We start from the raw sequence: 13,600 nt of genomic DNA, 5'->3' as shown, positions 1-13,600 counted from the left end.
AGGAATACAACATAGGCAAGTCAGTCCGTGGAGTCCCAACAGCATTGGAGACAAACCCTTTGGTCCAACCAGTCCATGCTGACCATAATCCCAGACTAAACTGGTCCCACCTGCCTGCTCCTGGCCCATATCCTTCCAAACCTTTTCTATTCATGTCCTTATCCAAATGTCTTTTCAATGTATCTGTAATCGCGTCCGCCACTTTCTCAGGAAGGATAGAGGAGCTGAATATTATTTAACTGGCGTTACAACACAACAGGGAACTCTTCAATCTAACGCCCAGAAACGCTCACCTTGCCTCGTAATGTGAGTGAGAGGGAACTCCTGAATTCCACTATTTAACGAAAATAACATCAATTTTAAAAATCACCCAATACCAGGTTATAGTCCAACAGGTTTAATTGGAAGCACACTAGCTTTCAGTGTTGTATGATTTACACCCCAGTCCAACACCGGCGTCTCTAAGTCATGACTAACATCAATTTACTTTTTTCTTTTAACTCTAAAGATGAACATTAAACAATTATTCCCAATTCTAAGCCCCTCTTTCCCGTAACTGCTTATTATCTGCCTCCAACTCTATAACAACATGCTGTTCCAATAAAACACTTAGTAAAATTACATGGAGTCATAGAGATGTACAGCATGGAAACAGACCCTTTGGCCCAACCCGTCCATGCCGACCAGATATCCCAACCCAATCAAGTCCCACCTGCCAGCACCCAGCCCATATCCCTCCAAACCCTTCCTATTCATGTACCCATCCAAATGCCTCTTAAATGTTGCAATTGTACCAGCCTCCACCACTTCCTCTGGCAGCTCATTCCATACACGTACCACTCTCTGCGTGAAAATGTTGCCCCTTAGGTCTCTTTTATATCTTTCCCCTCTCACCCTAAACCTATGCCCTCTAGTTCTGGACTCCCCGACCCCAGGGAAAAGACTTTGCCTATTTATCCTATCCATGTCCCTCATAATTTTGTAAACCTCTATAAGGTCACCCTTTAGCCTCCGACGTTCCAGGGAAAACAGCCCTAGCCTATTCAGCGCCTCCCTGTAGCTCAGATCCTCCAACCCTGGCAATATCCTTGTAAATCCTTCCTGAACCCTTTCAAGTTTCACAACATCTTTCCGATAGGAAGGAGACCAGAATTGCACGCAATATTCCAACAGTGGCCTAACCAATGTCCTGTACAGCCGCAACATGACCTCCCAACTCCTGTACTCAATACTCTGACCAATAAAGGAAAGCATACCAAACGCCGCCTTCACTATCCTATCTACCTGTGACTCCACTTTCAAGGAGCTCTGAACCTGCACTCCAAGGTCTCTTTGTTCAGCAACACTCCCTGGGACCTTACCATTAAGTGTATAAGTCCTGCTAAGATTTGCTTACCCAAAATGCAGCACCTCGCATTTATCTGAATTAAACTCCATCTGCCACTTCTCAGCCCATTGGCCCATCTGGTCAATTTGATTTCAAAAAAACACAGCCACTGTCGTCTTCTGTCTTCCCTCTTCCAGCTGAGGATCTCTCTGGGTCATCATCTTTCTTTTTACAGCGAGTATCTTTCATATGAAAAGGTCCCTTTGAAAGAGAGGGTTTCCTCATTTCTTGGGGAGCAAGTTGTTAGCTCTCCCTGCATTTCTGACTCGACGGCATTTGCTCTCTCTCCAATTTTCAAAATGTCTGTGTTTTCATATCCCCAACATTGGATCATCTCATTGTTCAAAGTTGGCAAAACAATAAATGCAAACTCGATTGGGTTTTAGTATCCTGGGGCATAATTTAAACTGACTGGTCAAATTCAAATTGTTGTCAAAACAGCAACCAAAGCTCAGGTATCCCTTTCACAGCCAAATGTTACCTCTTTTCAATTTTCCAGTACACTGTGGGACCGCCACCTAGTCAGACATACAGGGGCTTGTAAGCTTGCAGTTCAGTACAGCCTTCAGCTTCAGAACACTGGAGAAAAAAATACAGAAAGCCATAGAAGTAAAGGGATTTGGGAATTCTCGTCCACGAATCTCAAAAAAGTGAGCATTCGAATTCAGCGGGTGATGGGGAAGACAAATGGTGTGTTTATTTCGAAGGAAATAGTGAAGTCAGGAGATTTTGCTAAAATGTATTCTACGAGGCACCAGTTCAACCACATTGAGAATACCATGAGCAGGTTTTTTTTGTCTCTGAAAGGAATTTATTGCAGGCGTTGGAGACAGTCCAGAGATGGATACTGAGGGACCGTCTTTGAAGAGGTTGAGTGCCTTGGGCCTGCATTTAGAAGGAGAGGCGACCATATTAAAATAAAAGACTCTGGGAAGACTTGAGAGGCTAGGAGTGGAAAGGTCGTTTCCTCTTGTGTGGGAGAGTGTCGGACCAGAGGGGGCGCCATCTCAGAGTGAGGGGTGGTCCGTTGATGACAAGGATGGGCAGGAATTTCCTCTCTCTCTCCAGGCAGGGGGAGGAGTGAATCTGGAATTCTTCACTGCAAGGGGCTGCTGGGTTATTGAGGATATTCAAGGCTGAGCTGAAAAGGTGTTGCTGGAAAAGCGCAGCAGGTCAGGCAGCATCCGAGGAGCAGGAGAATCGACGGTTCGGGCATGAGCCCTTCTTCAGGAAAGTGGAGTGTGATCAGATCATTCCGAATGGTAAAGCAGGCACGATGGGTAGAGCGGCCATATTATGTTTCCATATCTTCCAGCACAAACGATCTGGGGGGGAATTCAGGCCCGTCGGAAAAGGTCGGGGAGTGAGTAAAATTAGTGGGAAGAGAGAACAATTTGCATTTGGATGGAAAAGAGCTTGAGAGAGGTGATAGTGAGAAATATTTGGGGTGGCTCAGTGGTTAGCACCACTGCCTCACAACACCAAGGACCTGGGTTTGATTCCAGCCTCAGGGTGACTGTCTGTCTGTGTGCAGTTTGCACATCCTCCCCTCCCCCCCTGTGTCTGCGTGGGTTTCTTCCGGGTGCTCCGGTTTCCTCGCACAGTCCGAAGATGTGTAGGTTAGAGTGGATTGGTCCAGGTAAATTACCTATAATGCCCAGGGATGTGCAATTTAGGGTGGATTGGCCATGCTAAATTACCCACAATGCCCAGGGATGTGCAGGATAGGGTGGATTGGCCATGCTAAATTACCCACAATGCCCAGGGATGTGCAGGTTAGGGTGGATTGGCCATGCTAAATTACCCACAATGCCCAGGGATATGCAGGTTAGGGTGGATTGGCCATGCTAAATTACCCATAGTGCCCAGGGATGTGCAGGTTAGGGTGAGTTGGCCATGCTAAATTACCCACAATGCCCAGGGATGTGCAGGTTAGGGTGGATTGGCCATGCTAAATTACCCACAATGCCCAGGGATGTGCAGGTTAGGGTGGATTGGCCATGCTAAATTACCCACAATGCCCAGGGATATGCAGGTTAGGGTGGATTGGCCATACTAAATTACCCATAGTTTGAGTTACAGATCAGCTCAGAAAGATTTAAAGAGAGAGTTAAGAAGAGCAAAGAGAAGAAAGGAGAACTCTAAAGCTTTCTATAGGTATGTGAGAAATAAAAGGATGCCTAGTTGGAATAGGGCCAGTCAAAGACAGATGTGGGAAGTTGCGTGTTGACCCTGTGGAGATCGGAGAGGTGCTAAATGAACATTTCTCATCGGTTTTCACTCAGGGAAAGGAGAATATTGTAGAGGAGAAGAATGAGGTACGAGATATTAGACTAGAAATTATCGAGGTTAGTTACGAACAGATGTTATCAATTCTAGAAGGAGTGAAAGTAGGCAAATCCCCTGGGCTGGATGGGATTTATCCGAGGATTCTCTGGGAAGCTAGGGAGGAGATAGCAGAGCCTTTGGCTTTGATATTTGAGTCATCATTGTCTATGGGTTTAGTACCTGAGGACTGGAGGATTGCAAATGTTGTGCCCTTGTTCAAGAAGGGCAGCAGAGATGACCCAGGTAATTATAGACCAGTGAGCCTTACTTCTGTTGTAGGAAAGGTTTTGGAAAGGATTATAAGAGACAAGCTTTATAATCATCCAGCAAACAGCAATTTGATTTCAGATAGTCAACATGGTTTCGTCAAGGGAGGTCGTGTCTCACAAATCTCATTGAGTTTTTTGAGAAGGTGACCAAGCATGTAGATGAGGGTAGGGCAGTTGACGTGGTGTACATGGACTTCAGTAAAGCCTTTGATAAGGTTCCACACGGTAGGCTGTTGCAGAAAATACAGAGGCATGGAATTGAGGGTGATTTAGCAGTTTGGATTAGAAACTGGCTTTCTGAAAGAAGGCAGCGAGTGGTGGTTGATGGAAAATATTTAGCCTGGAGCCTGGAGTCCGGTTACGAGTGGTGTTCCACAAGGATCTGTTTTGGGACCACTGCTGTTTGTCATTTTTATAAATGACTTAGGCGCAGGTATAGGTGGATGGATTAGTAAATTTGCAGACAACACTAAAGTCAGTGGAGTAGTGGACAGTGTGGAAGAATGTTACAGGTTGCATCTGAAATGGGTACTTCAGATCTGTGTTCACTGGGGAAGACACAAGCAATCTCCCTGAGGTAACAGTGGCTGAAGGACCTGAACTTAAGGGAATTTCTATTTGCCAGGATTTGGTGTTGGAGAGACTGTTAGGTCTGAAGGTTGATAAGTCTCCGGGACCTGATGGCCTGCATCCCAGGGTACTGAAGGAGGTGGCTCGGGAAATCGTGGATGCGCTGGTGATTATTTTCCAGAGTTCAATAGAATCGGGGTCGGTTCCTGAGGATTGGAGGGCGGCTAATGTTGTGCCACTTTTTAAGAAGGGTGGGCGGGAGAAAGCAGGAAATTATAGACCAGTTAGTCTGACCTCAGTGGTGGGAAAGATGCTGGAGTCTATTATAAAGGATGAAATTACGGCACATCTGGATAATAGTAACAGGATAGGACAGAGTCAGCATGGATTTATGAAGGGGAAATCATGCTTGACTAATCTTCTTGAATTTTTTGAAGATGTAACTCGGAAGATGGACGAGGGAGATCCAGTGGATGTAGTGTACCTGGACTTTCAGAAAGCTTTTGATAAAGTCCCACACAAGAGGTTAGTGAGTAAAATTAGGGCGCACGGGATTGGGGGCAAAGTACTAGATTGGATAGAGAATTGGTTGGCTAATAGGAAACAAAGGGTAGTGATTAACGGCTCCATTTCGAAATGGCAGGCAGTGACCAGTGGGGTACCGCAGGGATCCGTGCTGGGACCGCAGCTTTTTACAATATATGTAAATGATATAGAAGATGGTATCAGCAATAATATTAGCAAATTTGCTGATGACACAAAGCTAGGTGGTAGGGTGAAATGTGATGAGGATGTTAGGGGATTACAGGGTGACCTGGACAAGTTAGGTGAGTGGGCAGATGCATGGCAGATGCAGTTTAATGTGGATAAATGTCTGGTTATCCACTTTGGTGGCAAGAACAGGAAGGCAGATTACTACCTCAATGGTATCAAATTAGGTAAAGGGGCTGTTCAGAGAGATCTGGGTGTTCTTGTCCACCAGTCAATGAAGGCAAGCATGCAGGTACAGCAGGTCGTGAAGAAGGCTAATAGCATGCTGGCCTTCATAACAAGAGGGATTGAGTATAGAAGCAAAGAGGTGCTTCTGCAGCTGTACAGGGCCCTGGTGAGACCACACCTGGAGTACTGTGTACAGTTCTGGTCTCCAAATTTGAGGAAAGACATTCTGGCTATTGAGGGAGTGCAGCGTAGGTTCACGAGGTCAATTCCTGGAATGGCAGGATTGCCTTACACGGAAAGACTGAAGCGACTGGGCTTGTATACCCTTGAGTTTAGAAGACTGAGAGGGGATCTGATTGAAACGTATAGGCTTATGAAAGGACTGGACACTCTGGCAGGAGGGAACATATTTCCGTTGATGGGGGAGTGCCGAACCAGAGGACACAACTTAAAAATACGGGGTAGACCATTTAGGACAGAGATGAGGAGAAACTACTTCACCCAGAGAGTGGTGGCTGTGTGGAATGCTCTGCCCCAGAGGGCAGTGGAGGCCCAGTCTCTGGATTCTTTTAAGAAAGAATTGGATAGAGCTCTTAAAGATAGTGGAGTCAAGGGGTATGGAGATAAGGCTGGAACAGGATACTAATTAGGAATGATCAGCCATGATCATATTGAATGGCGGTGCAGGCTCGAAGGGCAGAATGGCCTACTCCTGCATCTATTGTCTATTGTCTATTGTCTATTGTCTATTGCAGGGGGACTTGGATAAACTGCAGAATTGGGCTGAGAGGTGGCAAATGGAGTTCAATGTAGCTAAATGTGAGGTGATGCACTTTGGGAAGAATAACAGGAAGGCAGAGGACTGGGTCAATGGAAAGATTCTTGGGAGTGTGGATGTGCAGAGGGATCTTGGAGTCCATGTGCATAGATCCCTGAAAGTTGCCACCCAGGTGGATAGTGCTGTTAAGAAGGCATACGGTGTGTTAGGTTTCATTGGTAAAGGGATTGAGTTCTGGAAACACAATATCATGCTGCAACTATAGAAAACGCTGGTGTGGCCACACTTGGAATATTGTGTACAGTTCTGGTCCCCATATTTCGGGAAGGATGTGGAAGCATTGGAAAAGGTGCAGAGGAGATTTACCAGGGCGTTGCCTGGTCTGGAGGGAAGGTCTTATGAGGAAAGGCTCAGAGACTTGGGTCTGTTCTCAGCGGCAAGAAGGCAGCTAAGAGGGGATTTGACAGAGACATACAAGATGATCAGAGGATTAGGGAGGGTAGACAGTGAAAGTCTTTTTCCGAGGATGATGACGTCAGCGTGTACGAGGGGGCATAACTACAAATTGAGGGGTGATAGATTTAAGACAGATGTCAGAGGCAGGTTCTTTACGCTGAGAGTGGTAAGGGCATGGAATGCCCTACCTGCTAAGGTAGTTAACTCAGCCACATTAGGGAGATTTAAACAATCCTTAGATAAGCACATGGATGATGATGGGATAGTGTAGGGGGAGAAGCTGAGAATAGTTCACAGGTCAGCGCAACATCGAGGGCCGAAGGGCCTATTCTGTGATGTATTGATCCATGTTCTATGCCCAGGGACGTGCAGGTCAGGGTAGATTGGCCGTGCTAAGTTACATATGGTGCCCAGGGATGTGTAGGTTAGAGTGGATTGGCCCAGGTAAATTACCCATAATGCCCAGGAATGGGTAGGTTAAGGTATATTGGCCATGCTAAATTACCCATAGTGCCCAGGGATGTGTAGGTTACATGCATTGGTCAGGGGTAAATGTAGGAGAATTGGTCTGGGTTGGTTACCCTTCAAACGGTCAGTATGGACTCATTGGGCCATATGGCCTATTTCCACACTGGAGGGAATCTAACATCAAAATTGTCTGCTGGAGTAGGCCTTTCAGCCCTTCGGGTCTGGCCAACCACGCGATCTCAGTATTCCTGCTCCCATGATGCAAAACCTGGAAGAATTTGGAAATTGTGAACTCCAAAAGAATGTCGGCAAGTTGGTAGATCGGTGGCAAGACCATGTTCAACACAAAGACCTGTGAGATGATGCACTTTGGTCAGAAAAACGCCGAAAGACTATTTAAAAGGCTGAGGGACTCGAGGCTGTGTTCGTTAGAGAGCAGAAGGTTGAGATGTGACTTCATAGAGACATACAAGACTATCAGAGGGTAAGATAGGGTTGGACTGTAAGAGCCTTTTTCGTCGGATGGTGATGGCTAGCATGAGTGGACATCGCTTTAAACTGAGGGGTGATAGATATAGGACAGATGTTTGATCAGATTAGATTCCCTACAGTGTGAAAACAGGCCCTTCGGCCCGTCAAGGCCACGCCGACCCCTCCAAAGAGTAACCCACCCAGACCCATTCCCCTACATTTCCCCCTGACTAATCCACCTAACACTATGGGGCAATTTAGCATGGCCAATTCACCCTGACTTGCACATCTTTGGACTGTGGGAGGAAACCCACACAGACACAGGGAGAATGTGCAAACTCCACACAGACAGTCACCCGAGGCTGGAATCGACCATGGTGCTGTGAGGCAGCAGTGCTAACCACTGAGCCACTGTGCCACCCCCAAGAGTATGGGTGGGTGGGTGGGTGGGCGGGCGGGCGGGGGGGCGAGGGGGGGAGGAGGAGGAGGAGGGGAGAGGAGGGGAGGATGCCCTGCCTGCAACAGTAGTAGACTCGTCAACTTTAAGAGCACTTAAATGGTCATTAGATAGGTATATGGACGAAAATGGAATAGTGTGGGTTAGATGGGCTTCAGATTGGTTCCACAAGCTGGTGCAACATCGAGGGCCTGTACTGCGCTGGAATGTTCTATGTTAATTTGGCGGGGCTGGGGGTGGGGGTGTATAATTCTGAAGGGAGTGCAGGAGCGCAGGCACCTGGGGGTGGGGGGTACATGTGCATAGATCATTGAAGATGCAGCTCAGTGGGACGGAGTAGTTAATAAAGCCCACTGACTCCTCAATGTTATTAAAAGGGACAGGGAGTATGGAGAGTCTTGAATGGCTACTGGATTCTTGCTTGTCTTCAGCTGGGGTGTTGTGTACCGTTGTGGGCACCATTTTATAGTTTCAAAAGGACGGTGCTGGAAAAGCACAGCAGGGTCGGGCGGCATACCAGGAGCAGGACAGGCAACGTTTCGGACCTCCACTACGAGCAATTTAACGCAGCCAATTCTCCTGACCTGCACATCTTTGGTTTTTGGGAGACCCCCCGCAGACACAGGGAGAATGTGCGCATTCCACACAGCCCGAGGCTGGAATCGAACCTGGGGTGCCTGGTGCTGTGAGGCAGCGGTGCTAAGCACTGAGCCACCCCTCGGCTGCTGCCTGACCTGCTCTGCTTTCCCCGGCAACACACTTTTCGAGTCTGACTCTCTCTAGCGTATGCAGAACGCTTTGGGGCAACATCTCCGGGACACCCGCACCAATCAACCACACCGCCCTGTGACCCAACATTTCAACTCCCCCTCCCACTCTGCCGAGGATATGAAAGTCCTGGGCCTCCTTCACTGCTGCTCCCTCACCACCCGATGCCTGGAGGAAGAACGCCTCATCTTCCGCCTCGGAGCACTTCAACCCCAGGGCATCAATGTGGACTTCAACAGCTTCCTCATTTCCCCTTCCCCCACCTCACCCTAGTTCCAAACTTCCAGCTCAGCACTGTCCCCATGACCTGTCCTACCTGCCTGTCTTCCTCTCCACCTACCTCTTGACCTATCACCTCTATCCCCACCCCCATTCATCCATTGTACTCTTTGCTACCTTCCCCCCACCCTCCTCCCTGACCTATCACCTCCATCCCCACCCCCATTCACCTATTGTACTCTCTGCTACTTTCTCCCCACCCCCACCCTCCTCTCATTTATCTCCCCACCCTTCAGGCACTCTGCCTGTATTCCTGATGAAGGGCTTTTGCCCGAAACGTCGGTTTTCCTGCTTTTCGAATGCTGCCTGACCTGCTGTGCTTTTCCAGCCCCAGTCTAATCTAGACTCTGCAGTCCGCACTGTCTCCTGCGCAGCAATTGATAGGAAAAATGTGAAAGCATTGGAAAGAGCACAGGGGCGAGTTAGGCTGGAGCCTAGTGGTATGATCACTATCGAATGATCATATTAACCCAGAGACCCATGTAATAGGGTGGGGGCGCAGGTTCAAAATTTACTGAGACAATTTGAATTAAATAAAGATACAGATTCACTGGTGACCCATGAATCCATTACCCAAAAAGAGAAGTTCTCTGGTTCAGTAATGTCTTGCAGAGAAGGGAATCTGCCATCCTGACTCGGTCTGGCCCACAGCAATGCAGTTGACTCTTACCTGCCCTCTGGGCAATTATAGGGACGGGGCTATAAATTCTAGGCCTGGCCAGTGATGCCCTCGTCCCCTGAGTGAGTTTTAAAACAAAAAGTGCACCAGTGGTTGCGGGAACGAGAAACGTCCCGTACAGGTAAATAGTGAACTATCCGCCTCGGAGACAAGAAGGGGGTTTGACGGAGGTTTTCAAAGTCCGGGGCAGGGTACACCGAGAGAAGCAGTAGCCAATTTGTAAAAGAGCAAAAAGGAGAGTGGGGTTTTGGGGTGGGGGGGGTACAGATTTTAAGTGACATGTCAACAAAGCGAAATCAAACTTCTTCAAACAGCCAATCGTCAAATCCCTCCAATGTGGACGCCGTTCGGCCCGTCGGGTCCATACCAACCCTCTGAAGAGTATCCCATCTGGGCCCACTCGGTACCCTATCCCTGTAACCCTATGTTTTTTCGCATTTAATATCCCTAATCTGCACATCCTTCCCACCACCGCTGCACCCCAACCTGCGCATCTTTGGACAACAGGAGATACAATGTCCACACAGACAGTCACCCAAGGCTGGAATCGAACCTGGGTCCCTGGCGCTGCGAGGCAGCAGTGCTAACCACGGTGCCACCCCATTGGGGTCGAGAGGGTATAGAATGCATTGCCTGGAAATGTGGTGGAGGCAGGTTCGACTGAAGCATTCAGAGTGTGGTGGTGGATCATAGAACCCCCTACAGTGTGGAAACAGGCCCTTCGGCCCAACAAGTCCTCACCGCCCCTTTGAAGAGTATCTGGCCCAGATCCATTCCCCTACCACTCTACGTTTCCCCTGACTAATGAAGCTAACCTCGACACCCCTGAACACTATGGGGCAATTGAGCAAGGCCAGTTCGCTCTCAGCTACACAGCTTTGGACTGTGGGATTCCTGATGGAGGGCTTGTGCCCGAGACATCGACTCTCCTGCTCCTCGGATGCTGCCTGATCTGCTGGCCTCGCTTTCTGTCATCGTGGGAGGGAAGGCACGGTGGGGAAGGACGCGCAAACCCCGCACAGACAGCCACCCCGAGGCTGGAGTGGAATCCAGCCCCCCCCCCCCCCCGGGTGCCGTGAGGCAGTGGCGTTAACCACTGAGCTACTGGGCCGCCCGTTCGAGAGGCAAAGTAATGAGCTTCACACCAGGCAATTGTCCAGCGCAGGCCCCGGATGGTCTCCTGCACTCAAGCCATTCTGCGATTCTACGGACAGTTTGTTCCGGACTGGGCCAGACCCCCCCCCCCACTTCGAAATATTTCAGGCGAATAACCCAGCCCCCTGAGTTTGCCGGTTGTTTTACATCGATGTAAGACGAAGTGCTGTAACTGGCCTGACCAGTCAGCTTTCAACAAAACAGCGCTTTACAAAATCACGAGGGGGCAGGGATAGGAGAAATCGTCTTTTCCCTGGGGTGGGGGAGTCCAGACTGGAGGGCGTAGGTTCAGGGTGAGAGGGGAACGATATAGAAGGGGTCTTAGGGGAAACTCTTTCACGCAGAGGGTGGTGCGTGTGTGGAATGAGCTGCCAGAGGAAGTGGTGGAGGCTGGTACAATTGCAACATTTAACAGGCATTTGGATGGGTGTATGAATAGGAAGGGTTTGGAGGGATATGGGCCGGGTGCTGACAAATGGGACTAGATTGGGCTGGGAGATCTGGGCGGCATGGACAGGTTGGACTGAAGGGTCTGTTTCTGTGCTGCACATCTCGAAGACTCAATGAGACCCCTGGCATTACCAAATGAAACGCAAACAGAAAACCCAACAGGTCATCCCAACTTGAGTACGCTGTTCCAAACAATCCCCATAATCGCCCCTTGGCGCAAGGAGGTAAAATTGATCGCCGGGTCTGACAGGAGGGAGAGGTGGCAGAGAGATTTAGCAGGGAACCTCCTCCTCCTGTCAATGGATTCCCCAGCTTAAAACTGACCGGCCCCTCTGGACGGCTCAAACCAAAAAGCTGAGCCGCTCTCCTTTCATTGTAGAAGTGATTTTTTTTCAATTAAAAAAAGGTTTTAAAAGCCTTTTCCTGAGGCAGTATCCGTTAGCTATAATCAATTTGGCCCTAAACCCCTGGGGTGGCACTGTGGCTCAGGGGTTAGCACCGCTGTCTCACAGCACCACAGTCCCAGGTTTAATTCCCGCCTCAAGCGACTGTCTGTGTGGAGTTTGCACATTCTCCCCGTGTCTGTGTGGGTTTCCTCCGGGTGCTCCGGTTTCCTCCCACAGTCCAAAGATGTGCAGGTTCGAGTGAATTGGCCATGCTAGGTTGCCCATATGGTTCAGGGATGTGTAGGTTAGGTGCATTAGTCAGGGGGAAATGTAGGGGAATGGGTCTGGGTGGGTTACTCTCCGGAGGGTCGGTGTGGACTGGTTGGGCCGAAGGGCCTGTTTCCACACTGGAGGGAATCTAATCAGAACCCTTTGAAAAAAAAAACAAATCAAAGACAACATAATCTTGTTCAAAAGAGCAGCGTTCTGACAAGTTATGGGGTCATGCAGCACAGAAACTGACCCTTGAGTCGGAACATTCTACGCTGACCATAATCCCAAGCAAAAGTAGTCCCACCTGCCTGCTCCTGGTCCACATCCCTCCTTTCCTACCCATGTCTTTATCCAAACGCTTGTTAAATGTTGTGACTTGCACATGCATCCACCTCTGGAAGTTCACAAACCACTCTCTGTGTTAAAAAAAATACAACAAATAACCCTCACGTCTTTATTTAAATGTTTCTCCTCTCGCCTTATAAAAGTGCTTCCCCTCCCCAGTCTTGAAATGTCCCCTCCCGCCCCAGGGAAAAGACACCCGCCATTCCCTTTGTCCGCGCCCCTCGTGACTTTATAAGGTCACCCTGCGCACAGGTATCAAAAGAGCAGAAAGGATCTTTACAACAAGGTCGAAGGAGGAGTGAACGAACTGATCAGAAGGACAGAGTGAAAGTGAACAACTGAATAGAAGACGCATTGGCTCCCTCAGGTGGTGATGTGAGACCAGGACACCACTGGAAATTAACAAAGTGAAACTGAGAGAGAGTCAGAGAGGAGAAAGTGAGGCCTGCAGATGCTGGAGATCAGAGCTGAAAAGGTGTTGCTGGAAAAGCGCAGCAGGTCAGGCAGCATCCAAGGAGCAGGAGAATCGACGTTTCGGGCATCAGCCCTTCTTCAGGAATGAGGAAAGTGTGTCCAGCAGGCTAAGATAAAAGGTAGGGAGGAGAGACTTGGGGGAGGGGCGTTGGGAATGCGATAGGTGGAAGGAGGTCAAGGTGAGGGTGATAGGCCGGAGTGGGGGGTGGGGGTGGAGAGGTCAGGAAGAAGATTGCAGGTTAGGAAGGCGGTGCTGAGTTCGAGGGATTTGACTGAGACAAGGTGGGGGGAAGGGAAATGAGGAAACTGGAGAAATCAGAGTTCATCCCTTGTGGTTGGAGGGTTCCCAGGCGGAAGATGAGGCGCTCTTCCTCCAACCGTCGTGTTGCCATGGTCTGGCGATGGAGGAGTCCAAGGACCTGCATGTCCTTGGTGGAGTGGGAGGGGGAGTTGAAGTGTTGAGCCACGGGGTGGTTGGGTTGGTTGGTCCGGGTGTCCCAGAGGTGTTCTCTGAAACATTCCGCAAGTAGGCGGCCTGTCTCCCCAATATAGAGGAGGCCACATCAGGTGCAGCGGATGCAGTAAATGATGTGTGTGGAGGTGCAGGTGAATTTGTGGCGGATATGGAAGGATCCATTGGGGCCTTGGAGGGAAGTAAGGACGGAGGT

The 13,600-nt window shown here is 49.2% G+C and overlaps 2 protein-coding genes across 2 annotated transcripts in view; one reads left to right on the top strand and one right to left on the bottom strand.

Annotated features, from left to right (window-relative positions):
- LOC140460964 (uncharacterized) overlaps positions 1-13,600 on the bottom strand; it is a 384,505-nt gene that overhangs the window by 238,608 nt on the left and 132,297 nt on the right. The window lies entirely within an intron of this gene.
- Positions 1-13,600, top strand: part of LOC140460064 (uncharacterized) — a 507,032-nt gene that overhangs the window by 385,403 nt on the left and 108,029 nt on the right. The gene's annotated exons all lie outside the window — the stretch shown is intronic.

This window comes from Chiloscyllium punctatum, chromosome 36 (genome assembly GCF_047496795.1).
Source record: "Chiloscyllium punctatum isolate Juve2018m chromosome 36, sChiPun1.3, whole genome shotgun sequence".
In the NCBI taxonomy this organism is placed as follows: Eukaryota; Metazoa; Chordata; class Chondrichthyes; order Orectolobiformes; family Hemiscylliidae; genus Chiloscyllium; species Chiloscyllium punctatum.
The sequence above is the reverse complement of the archived record's forward strand: the minus strand, read 5'-3'. Positions and strand labels throughout refer to the sequence as shown.